Source organism: Ammospiza caudacuta, chromosome 5 (assembly GCF_027887145.1).
Source record: "Ammospiza caudacuta isolate bAmmCau1 chromosome 5, bAmmCau1.pri, whole genome shotgun sequence".
Classification (NCBI taxonomy): Eukaryota; Metazoa; Chordata; class Aves; order Passeriformes; family Passerellidae; genus Ammospiza; species Ammospiza caudacuta.
The window spans coordinates 35691959-35704336 of record NC_080597.1 but is presented as its reverse complement, the minus strand read 5'-3'; the positions used below and the strand labels follow the sequence as shown (position 1 = coordinate 35704336).

At 46.8% G+C, this 12378-nt stretch overlaps 1 protein-coding gene across 4 annotated transcripts in view; it reads right to left on the bottom strand.

The window, feature by feature from the left end:
• Positions 1-11693, bottom strand: part of ATP2B1 (ATPase plasma membrane Ca2+ transporting 1) — a 60236-nt gene extending 48543 nt beyond the window's left edge. For 3 of the 4 annotated variants that reach the window (XM_058805811.1, XM_058805813.1, XM_058805814.1), the window contains exon 1: positions 11248-11448. The gene's annotated coding sequence lies outside the window, so the exon portion shown is untranslated. Of the gene's footprint in view, positions 1-11247; positions 11449-11571 lie in introns of those variants that run through there. The other variant, XM_058805812.1, reaches the window with a different exon arrangement.
• Positions 11694-12378: the final 685 nt, after the last annotated feature.

Here is a 12378-nt window from a genome sequence, read left to right as displayed (position 1 = left end):
GATGCTTCAAATACATTTTTAAAAATTAAATTTAAAAAAAAAAAAAAAAACAACCAAAAACTCAACAATTAAAACCATCACATAGCTGCAATTCAAGTTTTTATTCCTATGGATTCCAGTCTCTCAATTTCTGAAAAACTAAACCCTTTTAGTTGTCCATTTCTTAGAAAACAACTTCACTTGGAAGACAAGGTGAAAAACTCAGAGGTCAAGACAACATCAAGCAAAGGAGCCCTGAAGGCACACAACAGTGTTGGACTAGGTGATAACAAACAGTGAGCCTTTCTGCTGATATTCAGAGGCATACACCTCCTGGCAAATCTGGTTTCACACAGCCTCGGAGGCAAGAGCCCTGCTGCTTTATTTAGCATTTCCATTGATCAGCCTGCTTTGGAGTTGACAATTATGACTGAACGGTGTTGACACAGTGGCGGCTGTGGAAACAGTTTTGGAAAGAGAAATAGGCTTTGAGCAGAAAGATTGATAGCTTGTTGCCATCACCTCATGGAGGTGAGCCCAAAACTATAGGCCAACATGAGACAACATACCTTCCTGGCAAAAACTCCACAAACACACACCCACGTTTTTTAGTCTACAAAATCTACTGGTTTTTTTTTCTTGAATAAAGTTCACATTTCTTAACTTGTAGGTACAAGGCTAAGCTCATATGCAATTCTTTGCAATTATTTGATGAATTCTTAAGCATTCAACAAATAATTTTTGGGGGGACTATTTCTAAGTTTCACTATTTAGAAATCTGTATATGAGAAAGTCATACAAGTGCAATGAATGCCTTTGTCTTAAAGTTTCCTTTAGAAGAGCAGCAAAACACTCCTCCTCCTGAAGAAAAGATAAATTTCCATCATCTTAAACTTCACATGAACTTTAAAAAGCTTTGACAGCTTTAATCATTAGATTTTGATTACTACCTACTGAAGAAGAATGTGCCTGTAGCTACATAATTTAGCCTTCACTTGTTTCAGGTTGTAAAAATAGAATAACCACCCTTCAGCAAATTAGATGGCTGTTTCTTCTCCCCATCTACAAGAAAGTGGTATTCACTTCTCAGCTTCGTTTTCACATGGCAGATTCACAAAATTAGTAATTCAGTGTGGGCAGAGCTGGTTCCCATCTTACAGAGCTTACACGGTATTTTATAGCTGACTAAAAAGTTTTACCCCTATCATGCAACCAAGCCACCTCAGAGTTTTGCTGTTGAAACTCAGAGCTCCTGCAGTGTTCTCTATTTGTGTGCTGTGCCTGGGTGGTTCCCAGGACTCCAGCTAGGCTTCTCAATATGTTTTATGCAGAGCAACCACAGCAAGGAAAGCCATGCTTCTTCCATCACAAACGCGGTGATGATCGAGTGTCAGGATGCATACCAACCACTCTGATCATCCCTTACTTCCCCAAGTTATTGCAGTCTCTTGTGACAACACTGAAGTTCCTGCAGGTACACAGAGTGGTATACAGATAGTAAAAATGCTTTCTTTTTTCAGGCAGAATGGTTATATTTTATTAACCAGACTCACCACACAGATAATCCAATGCCAGTGCCAACTCAAAACATGGCACAGAACTACACTGAACCTGCTTGAGTGAAGCAAATATGACACCATACTCACAGGAAATAGACCACAAATTCTAATTCATCCGGCAACTAGAGCCTTGCTAAGCTCCCAACTAACTATGTTTATAACACACTTCACATTTGAGAGGCTGACATTAGGGTTCTAACGAGCAAGTTAAGACACATGATCCGTTTATATAAAGTAGGTAGGGCGTGGGGGAAAGGGCTGAAAAGCCCCTTGAAACATGAGCATCCTTCCTCTTGGTGAAGTTTCTACAGAAAATTCCACAGAATTTTATACTTTAGAATTACTACAGCTGCCTTTAAGGATCTACAGAGGCTTGTTATCTCAGTTTTTAACCTGAAACCCCCACATTTAGTACACAGCTGAACAACTACTGATTCTAGCATTAATCACTCCCCATGATTTAGTACATCAATAATTGGTAATAGACATCATGCAACAGATGCAAGAGCTTTTTTAAAAGTCAGTCTTGACTTTTAAAGTGATGCTCTTTCCCATCACCTGTTCTCACCACCTGAAGGGTCTATCTTAAGTTCTGAAGCCTGTGTGCATTTTGTGGGTTAAAACTTCACATTCCTTCCATCATATGCAAGATTCACCTGCCCAAACAGGAACACCTGCCTCTAAGGTAGGCACTTCAGGCGCTTTTTGTAAATAGCCAATGGATAAATTAAAACATATCTATGAAAATATTATATTTAGCCACCTAGGACATGATCTAAAATAGTCACATGCATCTCATCGTAGATGCGCTTGCGTCGCTTCAGCAACAGAAGCGGCGCAGAGTGACTGGTTTCAGTTTTTTAAGACGCTTATGTAAGTGGCCAGGATTGCTCTGCCAAAGTTAAGCACAGTCGGCTGGGCTGAACTCGCATATCGAGCAGCTGCACTACCATGTCACAGCAAGAGGAAGGATGTGGCTTCACAGTTAGTTCAGGAATACCCAAGGCTGTGCTACTGCCAGAAGGTACAGCCCTGCGCCAGCACGCCGCTCACCTGACCTCAAGGGCAGGGGACAGCCCGAGATGAGAACCGGTGACAAGCAGGACAGCAGCAACACCAGCGGTTCATCCTGAAGGTCACACGGTGACAGGGACTGCCCCTTCCAGCCAGCACAGGCCTCACCAGCTCAAGTCAATCATGGAAGCTCCTCTCCACACCCCCACAGTCATCCTGGGAAAAAGACGGGCCTGGCTGCACCCTTCCTGCAAAGCCCCACTACAGACCATCACCAGGGTCCCTCTTTAGCCTTCCCCTTCCAGCTCCAGCAAAGCCACCTCACTCTAATTCTCTCCACACACCACAGGACAGCCCCTCATCGACTGCCAGGAGAGGTGCAAAACAAGGCACCATTTTTGGACGTGGCCTCACAAGAACGACTGAAGGCAAAGCCCACTGGTCACGCTCTTGCTCGTGCTGCCCAGCGTGGGCCTGTCCTTGCCAGCCCAGGTGAGCCCAGCAGCTGGCTCAGGCTCCCTGTCCTGCAGGGTGGCCAAGACCTTTCCTACAGGCATCCTCGTCCCCATGGCAGGTACAGGTGCCAGCCAGCCTCAGCTCTCCTGCTCACCCTCGCTCCAGGAATCTAGGCCATGCAGTAGCCCTACAACCACGCCACCATTTTCAGCTACTGCCAGCTGTGACAGTGAAGAGGAAAGCTGTCAGATGTGTTTGTACTGTGTCAGCTCAGTAATGCTCAGGAGTGGCCTTGGGCAGCTCCCCATCAGGAGCTTGAAATTGGCCTGTTTTACAATAGCTGCCTCAAAGTAACATGTATTAACTTTGTCCAGTTCAAAGCATTTTGCCCAGGGTTATATATACAACCTTATTCTCCATAACAATTTCTGCAGCCTTAGATTTGACTATCAGAAGAAGGTAAATATAAAACTTTGAGCTTATGCAAATTCAGCGCTGCAGTTTTGGAATGAGAGGTTCATCTGTCAAGAATGTTTAACTGTCTTCCCAAAAAATATGAAGTACTCCCCTCAAGCATACATCTCTTGTATTTTTCCATCTGGTAAACCAATTTCCAGTGTTAGAAGGTAGCACAACACAGCTTTAGAGTATGAGACTTCCCACAACCAAGACAACTTTTCTAAACCATTTTCCTAATATGGTTTGAGGAGCTGCTGTCCAGTGCCCGGCAACACCAGGATCAATAAAAAAAACAGAGAGCCATTCACAAATTACTCACAAGCAAGACTTAGCATGTACCACTGCTTTATATGCTGGCATCTAATTTTGGATGTGTGTGTTTGCACCAAAGTTCTTTCAAAAGGTTCCCATAACCTGGCATGCATTGCAGAAGGAATAACTCTACGTGAAGGATAACTCCACTACCAATAAACAACACACATACACACAAATCCAGAGAAAGAGACCATGCCTTTCTCAAATCCCAGAGAATTTAGTCCTTTATTTCCAAATCTCTTTTAATTCACTTGAGAAATACAGCTCTAGTTTAGGAACAAATCCTTAGATCTGCAGTCACTACAACAAGATCTACCTATTATCAAAATGCATCTGAAAGCAGACTTTGTTAAGATGTCAAGATGTTTCACTATGCAAAGCAAGCTCTTTGCAGAATAAGAAAAATCACTGTCAACGTTAACTACTTGGATTGCAGAGCAGAAGTAGGTGAACACAAACTGTAATGATTTGTGTTATTAATAAAGCAGAAGTAAAGCAGTGGTGCTAGCAGTGGTAAAGTACCTTCCCTACTCTCTCCAGCTGTCAGTCTCAACTATGCATATTTGAAAGCCATCTGGCACAGACCCTGACAGCCAGTTTAAATCATTTCATGTTGCATACAACCTCAACTGAGTGAGGCTGGTAAACACTGCTCTAATTTAAGTATTGATTTGCACTATGTTCCATAGGCTTCATGAAGTTCTGCACCAGCTTCATTCCCAAGTAAAGAAAAATTGGCAGATCCGAGCAACATAAAGCCATTTGAAGTGCAATATCAATACTGATAGCAGTACCACCTGGATGGAAGCGAAAAACTCCTGTTCAATATGCATACTGAGATCCTGATCTACTATTTATTAGATCTAAACAACCAGAAGAGACTCAAAAATACCACCCTTAAACAGTTCAAGGGCTAACCACAACTGCCCCCTTTTCTAGCCATTTATTGTTACTATCTACTCAGTCTTCTCTATGTAAAAACATCAGAAAGCAAGCCTGGATGCTCAACACAAGCAAAATTTCTTTTACTCCACTGCAGTATCAGAAACCACCCAGGCATATAGTTCTTGTGTTTAAACCCAAATATACTTTTATGGAACACCATTAGTTGAAAACTGGTACTCAAATGACTCTCTCATCAAAACAATAAGTTCAAGTTCTCCCATGTGAAAAGGTTAATACTCTCCAGGGAATGGTTTCACATGACTACTGCACAAGGAGGAACATTCCCAACCATCAATCCAAAGATTTGTGTTGCTTTCCTCATGTGAGCCTCACTTCTCACCTTGGGGAGACCAGTTTGTGCACAAAGATTGTGACAAACCATCTAGTGGTGCACTTTGAGTTGACTCAAAGTGGCAGAGATGGCACAAAAGAGGGGGGAATTATTGCAGTTAGGCTAAGATGGAAATGAAATTAGCCATAAGGTCACCTCAGCCAGCCAGAGAAACTTTGCACTCACAGTGACAAGCCAAATAGGCAATTACAAATTATGCTCTTTCTGTCCCCAGCCTCTTGGATTATGCTGATCAACCAGCACCTTCAGAAGGCCATCATAAAAGTCTGACAAAACTTTGGAATATTAAAAGAGCATCAAACATATTAACAGAAGTGACTAACAAATCTTTCAATGGGGACTTAAAAGACTCCTATCTCTTGAAACACCTACCATACAAAACCAAATGTTTTCCAAGCTTTTGGAGAGTCACAGTGATCACCTTGAACTTTTTAGAACACTCTACAATATTCTTTTAAGAAGTGTGCTGTAGCTACAAGACCTCTTTATTGCTAGTGGCCTGAGTTCCTTATTTCAATAAAGACCATAGCACTATGGTTTTTTTCTTTCTACAGTGGAAAACTCCACCAAACACAGCTAGTGACTCTTCCTCCTATCCCCATATGGAGTCACCAGTTGTTTTATTTAAAATCTAGACAGGAGCCAAAATACACAGCACAAGAACACATCCTTGTATTTGCAGAGACACAGGGGCAATCCTGAAAGAGCCATGCAGACAAGCCACCAGCCCCTGGTGAAATAACAAGTGCAGAAGTGTGATTTCCACATAAGGGCACATCTGTAACACTCCACTGAAGAGCACTTGGGTTTCTTTCACTGGTGTATGTAAGGCAAAAGTGACTAAGTTCATCTTTGATTCAAAATCTTAAAATTAATATGAAAGTTTAAGTTTTAATGACCATGTAAGCAGGAAAAGAGAACACCACTATAACCCTAGGGGTGGGTCTCAGAAGTTAGATAGCTGCTTAAAGCAGAGTGGGCTGAATCATCTTTCCTGCCTTGAGTTGGGGTTTGTTGCTATCAACTGTGCAGAGCTTGGTACATCCTGGGCCTCCTCTCTACAGGACCAGACACTGTACACCAAGTGGTGAGAAACCAATAGTGTTGTTTTCCCTGCTGCTACCTTATCTTTCTGTGAATATAAGGGCACAAGTAAGGGTAGCAGATTACAAGTGATAGGCTCCAAGAAGTGTGTTTCCTGTGCTCACTGGGAATGAAGGCAACATGGTGTTTCCTGTGCTCACTGAGAATGAAGGCAACATCCAGCTCAAACACAATATTAAGAAAAAAAGACATGCAAACCACTGAAGTCCACTGTAAATAGGAAGCCATGCAGAAAATTACCTAACTCTCATCTACAAAGCAACATCAGGTTATAGCCAGCAATAAGCCAGGGCTACCTACCCCTAGTGCTGAGACTGGTCATGCTGTAAGTGGCAAAACCAGCCAGACTTAATGGCCAGCACTACGGAGGATGACCATCAATTGTCATCCTCAATATGGATCTATGCACTCTTTAAATGCACAGTGCACTTGCCAACACCAGAAAGGAGGAATATATTCTCTTTCTCATTCCATTCCCCTTCAAAGGCAGGGCAAATGTTATTTGTCTGCTTTGTAACAGCAATTACATATTATCTCTTACTGGACGAAAAAAGAAGTTATATTTATTTTCAAAGCTATTTCTGATTTCTTTTTTAAATGTCTCCTACATTTTCCTTAGATTTCTTCTCCCACAAGACTTTTAAAATACCAATGGAGAAAGCCTCATACCTACTTTGCAATTCACCAAAATTAAACTAATAACACCTCCTGCTGTCATCTGTCAGTTAGAGTAAGATTTATAAATGGCAGCAGAAATAATCTTCATAATGTTTACTTGAATACCAATAGCTTGAACAGACAGCTCCTTCAAAGATACTGCTCATATCAAGTGAAATCTGTCATGAAAACTAGAAATTCATTTTAATTAACAGTATTTGAAAGCATAATAATTTAAAAATAAAAGACAAACTGGACAATACCAAGTGTCTGTGTAGAAATGACATTCTGTCTGAGTAGGTGCAACTGTTTCAAGATGGGTTAGTCTAATTTTTGCCTGTTGATTTCATTGTACATGTCACCTCCTGGAAATCCTCCTTCTATATTGCTCATTATCACTGCTTACATCTTCGGTGTGAAACTGCTGAACACATTTTTATTTTTCACATGCATTAAGATACGTTTGGAGGGCTTCATGAACAAAAAAGAAAAACTTACTTTTTTATCACTCTGCTGTTCAATTAATGAACATGGTCTTTTCAGCTAACTGAACTTAAGCCAGAAGAACACTAACATTAGGTATTGAAAAGAGGAGGAATCCAGTCTTTATAAAGGCAAGCTATTGTGAATAAATTAATAAATCTTAATATTTGTGAGAAATATCCATCCTGTACACAAAGTATCATAGGTTTATTTTTTTTCAAGCCAGCAACAGTATCACCTTATCTTTCCTACCTCCCTTGTTCTTTGACCTGTTACACTTTGCAAGAAATAAAAATGTCTTTTGAGAAAATTTAACAGGTTTGAATAAAAAAGCCAAAAAACCCTTCTTGAGACTGTTGCACACACTCTAGAAAGCCAGTAGGCAGAGCTAATCCGAGCTTTTTAGACACAATTCTGCAACTCCTAGATTTTATCTAGTTTTTAATTAAAATACTGTATAGAGAAAGATCCTTATCTGCTGAACTGCAACTTTTAACAAGTCTTATTGTTATTATTACTTAAGACAAGTAGAGAATACTAGAGAATACAAATTTAAGACTATTACTGCAATTTTATTGATCCTTTTGTAATAAGATAAGAATGTATTTCTATAACAGAGATCTCTTATAGATTCAAGCAGTCTTTCTTATTTCTCAGAAGATATTTACTTTTAGATGCCCAGGACTAATCATAGCTGTTTGCTATTCTGCATTAAATTCGGCTGACATCTGAGTTCACCTTTAAATAAAATGTGAATCCCTTTTTGCACCAGTACTATTTTCTCTTTAAAAACAGAAGAGAACATATATAAAAATAAAGAGTTCAAACACTGAAAGACATTAGTGAGGTCACATTTCAGTGGTAAAGAATGCCATTAATATTTAGTCTACCTTAATGGAAAAAATTCGAGTTAGAAGATACTTTAGGTTATCATGTCCACCCTCATGTCAAGGGAGACTCTCCTGCTATGGCATGTTATTGATTGTTTTGCCACATTCATTTTGAACTAGCCAGTTAATAGTAAGTTTCCAGTTCTAAAATCTTAAATGTTGAAATGTTCGGTGAAGCTAATTCTTCCAAAGCATCTGTTTTTGAGGTGGCTTTAGCAGATCCAGCCTATGTATCTTCCTTCTTAGTATCACCTCATAATTACCTCCCATTTATCACATCCTTCTTTACAAATAAATTCAAACAGCTAAAACTAAAGCGAATAGAAGTAATTACTAGACCTTTGTGATTTTGCTACAGGACACTTTCAAGCCTGAATTTCCTTTGAAGCTTTCTACAAAACAGTTTAGATGTTTGCAATTTTAACAAGTGACATAAGTTCTCTATATTTTGTGGTCCACAAAAGAGTGACTTTCTAAACAAGACTCTTCCTTTAGAGTACAGTGGATTTCAATTTCCAGGGTTAACCCCAGGTTATTAGCAGAATATGTATTACATACATACTCTGGGGAATGGGGATCCTTCCCTTGCACCATTATCTGTACATAATGCAACTTTGTGTAAGAAACCGATACAGTTTACTCAATGCTAATGTGACACAAGTCTTGTTTTCTGCTTTAAATTCCCAAAAACATTTGCTACATATACATAAGTAACAGTATGTGCGCTTACAAATAGTACATCCACAATTCCCTTTAAAATAAGTTTTGGCTTGTATCATTTGAGTGATCCACATGGCTTTCCATGCGTTTTTCTATGAGTGAACAGAAGTAATTTTTCAATTCAGCACTGACATAGGAACATTGATTGGGAAAACCTGCAAGTATCTGTACACAACACAGGATTCACATTTCCTTCAGCTAACTCAGCCTGGGTCGGTCACCATAATCATCAGCAGGAGCAGCAATAAACCGAACCACACAATGATGCTCTTCCAGACTGAAAATTTCACATTGAAGTGTAGGAGTTTTTTTTTCCTCACTGAATTCAGTGACCACTTTTTCCACTGACACCAAGAGTTTCCATTCATTATGCCATAAGTATTAAAGCTCTAGTACACTGGAAGCTGTTCCTGCCAGAAGAGCCAACAGTTTAAAGATACACAAGTTTACTTCTATTGGAATTCACAATTTGTGGTGTTTGGAAGAAATCCTTGAAAAGCACCAACAAACAGCTGAAAAAAAAAATGGCCCTGGCTATAGCTACAGCTACCACCCTCTGAACACACAGAATCATGAACCAAGGAATTGGCAAGTTATCTAACCAACACCTTTCCAAGTACCAAAACACATTATTTTAACCCTAATTCATTAGGAGCCAGGAATGTTTAAGGGATGCAGAGGCTTTCCTACAGGCGGTAGTTTTCCAAATGCACGCTCACTTAATTCCCCAGGGGGTCAAGATTGCCAGCCAGTAATGATGAAGATATTTCACCAGCACTGTGGGCTTGGAACTTGACTTCTAAGAAGGGACATGATTTGAATAATCACCTAGCCAGTCACCTCTCAAGCACTGTGAGGTGAGATACCAGCAAAGATTTTCAGAATGACAGTTTCAGACACAGCATAGGTGTCTCCAGCTCCTTCTGAACAGACCTTGAGAAGAAAGCCTCAGCAACTAAAGTTATAAATGCACAAACGCCATGCATAACAAGTATTTAAGGATTTCTGTAATGTCGATCTTAAAATGACAAGAAAAAAAGCTCCCGAAATTTTGTTACTGTTCTCGTCACGAGCCCCTACAGTTTAAAAAGTCAAAGGTAAAAAAGATTTTTGTGGATTCCGCACAGCACTACATAACATCCTGTTACAGCTGAACTAATACACTGCCCCTGAGGCTGCGAGCCCTGGGACAGACTGAACCACAGCTCTCCGCTCCCTAAACGCTTCCCCGGGCTCAGGCTGAGCCCCTTCCTGCCCCTGGCGAACAACACCCGCACGGCCGCTCGAAAGGAAACGCTGCCGGGGACAACAAACCGCTTTTCACGAGATCTTCCTCTCGAAATCCTAAGTCCTTCCGACTTCAGCCTTTACCGACTGACCGAAGGGCTCGGCAGGAAGCCAGGGCAGACGGCGGCGCGGACACGCACCCCACTCTCCCCACTGCGAGCGCTGCCTCCCGCGCCCGGCACCGGCCAGCCATCCGCGGCGGAGGCTCCAGCCCGCTCCCAAACTCACGTGGTGCATCAGCCAAAGGTTACCCGCACCGCCGGGACGAGGATGACACCGCCGTTAGAGGCGCTTCCCACCGCGGAGCGGCCCCGGCGGGGTCGGGCTCACCCGCGGCGAAACGCCCGCGAGGGCTCCGCTCTCCCGGCACGCGAAGCGGCGCCGCATCCCTTCCTCGTGCGCGCCGGTCGATGAGCAGCCCGGCTGGGCATCGATAAATCAAACCAGCCCGTCCGCTCCGACGGAAAGCTGCGTACGACTCAGCCGCGGCCAAAAACACAGCCCTGGGGGCGCGGCGGGCGGGCGAGGCTGCGCGGGTGCCGGGCTCCCAGCCCCCGCGGGGCGGCGAAGTGCCCGGGATGTCGGTGTCGTGCTGCCGCAGCGGGCTAATCCCGGCTACTTAACCCGGCGGGCGGCAGGGGCTGAGCACCACCTTAATCCACGGCGTGAGCGCGCCCGCCCGCCAGGAGCTTGCAGGGCTGTGGCGTGCCGGCCGTGTCCAGCCGCGGGGTCCCCGACGGCGCGGCGGTGCGCTCCCGCGGCGCCTCAGCCCCGCATCCGCTGCCCTCAAGGTCACGCCGTGCCCCGGCTGCACGGTGGCGGCCAGGTGCACGCTCCGGTTACCTGCGGGGAGAACCGGCGAGAGCCCAGGAGCGCGGCACCCGGCCCTCCGGCCCTCCGAGCGAGCCCGGCCACGGCTCGCAGCCCCGCGGCGGGAGCGGAGCGACGCTGCACCTGCCGCCGCACTGTTGCCCGCCCCGGTCGGCCAGCCGGGAGGAGAGCCGCCCCGAGCCGCCGCCGCGCTTACCCCTGCGCCGTGGGGCCGACACAGCCGCCGGTCGGGGGCCAGGACGAGGCGCCCGTAAACCTGACGCCGCCCGCTCGTTCTCTCGCCGAGCGCACAAGGTCCCCGCGCTCCCCGCCCTGCCCACGGCCGGCCGGCCCCGCCGCGCCGCCCCCGCCCTGCGGCCGCGCGAGGAGGGCGGGAGAGGGGGCGGGGGGGTGAAGCGGCGACCGAATTGGGGAGGGAAGGAGGGAGGGAGGGGGCACCGGCGCGGGGAGAGCCGGGGGAGGAGAAGGAAGGAGGGAGGGAGGGGGGCGCGGACCGCCCGCCCCGCCCCCGTCGCCTCACCGGCAGGAATCAGCGATTCGCCCTCCTCTCGGGCGCTCCCACCGTCGCCGCCGCCGCTCCCCGGGGCCCGCCCGCCTCCTTTCCCCCGCACACACCGGGCAGCGCCGAGCGCGCCGCCGAGCCCCTGCGCCGCAGAGCAACCGCTACAGGAGCCGGGCGCCACCGGGCAGGGCGGGGCGGGGCGGAGCGCGGCGATCCACCCGCCTCCCGCCTCCGCCCGCCCGCCCGCCGCGGTCACTCACTTGCCCGTGCCCGCCGCCCCCTCCTCTCCCGGCGCCGCGGCCGCCGGTCCCCGCCGCCTCCCTCGCCGCCTGCGGAGTGCGGGCCACGTGACGGGGCCCCTCTCTCGGCCCAGGAAGGGGGGTCTCGACGTGCGGAGCCTTGAATGGGGAGGTGGAGGCGGGGCCCCGGTAGGCACGGCGCCCGCGGAGGCGGAGCCCCGCGCCGCTGCCCGCCCGCCGCCGCCGCCGCCACTGGCGGGCGGGAGGCTGACGCGCTTGTTTCCATGACGTCGGCGGGCGGGGCCGCGGCGTTTGATGGAGCCCGGCGGGCTTCGGGGGTCGGTGACTTTGCCACGAGCGGCTCCCGCGGGGCGGGGCGGGGGCGGGGCCAGGCGGGTGTCGCGTCGCGTCCCTCCGGCCGTGGGTCGCGGGCCGCCGCCAGCCAGCGGGGACGCGGGCCGCCTCGATGGGGCGGGGATCCCCCGGCGGCGGGAGAGGCCGCGGTCCCGGGAGGAAGGGGCGGCCACCGTCCGGACCGGGGCGCGTCTATTGCCCCGGTGGGCGGGGGCCGTGCCCGGTGCCGGAG